Here is a 1,168-nt window from a genome sequence, read left to right on the forward strand (position 1 = left end):
TTGTTTGATCTTGATGATTTCTTGTTTTGTGTTGTTTGTTGTTTTTCATGTGCATTTTTCGTTTGTTAGAGTCCATGCATTAAAGATTTCTAAGTTTGGTGTCTTGCATGTTTTCTTTGCATCAAAAATTTTTCAAGAATATGTTCTTGATGTTCACCATGATCTTCAAAGTGTTCTTGGTGTTCATCTTGACATTCATAGTGTTCTTGCATGCATTAAGTGTTTTGATCCAAAATTTTCATGTTTTGGGTCATTTTTGTGTTTTTCTCTCTCATGATTAAAAATTCAAAAAAATTAAAAAATATCTTTTCCTTATTTTTCTCATAATTTTCGAAAATTTGAGTTGACTTAGTCAAAAATTTTCAAAATTAGTTGTTTCTTACAAGTCAAGTCAAATTTTCAATTTTAAAAATCTAATCTTTTCAAAATCTTTTTCAAAAATTATATCTTTTTCATTTTTTTTTCTATTTTTCGAAAATTTCAAAAATCTTTTTCAAAATTTTTTCAAAATCTTTTTCTTATCTTCATATCATATTTTTGAAAATTCACTAACAATTAATGTGATTGATTCAAAAATTTGAAGTTTGTTACTTTCTTGTTAAGAAAGGTTCAATCTTTAAGTTCTAGAATCTTATCTTTTAGTTTCTTGTTAGTAATTAATTTTAATTTAAAAATTAAATCTTTTTCAAACTTATCTTATCATATCTTTTATATCTTATCTTTTTCAAAATTTTATCTTTTTCAAAAATTTGATTTCAAAATATCTTATCTAACTTCTTATCTTCTTATCTTTTCAAATTTGATTTTAATATCTTTTTCAACTAACTCTTTGACTTTGTGTTTGTTTCTTATCTTTTTCAAAACCACCTAAATACTTTTCCCTCTCTAATTTTCGAAAATATCTCATCTCTTTTTCAAAAATTCTTTTTGTTTTAAAGTTTAATTTTAATTATATCTTATCTTTAATTTTCGAAAATTACTAATCCCTTTTTCAAAATTATTTTCGAAATTTCCCCTCTCTTTTCTTATTCTATTTAATTATTTATTTACTAACACTTCTCTTCACCTCTCTCCATCTAAATATCTGAATCCCCTCTTCTACATTCTTCTCCGCTTTCTTTTTCTACTAACATAAAGGAATCTCTATACTGTGACATAGAGGATTCCT

This window comes from Arachis duranensis, chromosome 9 (genome assembly GCF_000817695.3).
Source record: "Arachis duranensis cultivar V14167 chromosome 9, aradu.V14167.gnm2.J7QH, whole genome shotgun sequence".
NCBI lineage: Eukaryota > Viridiplantae > Streptophyta > Magnoliopsida > Fabales > Fabaceae > Arachis > Arachis duranensis.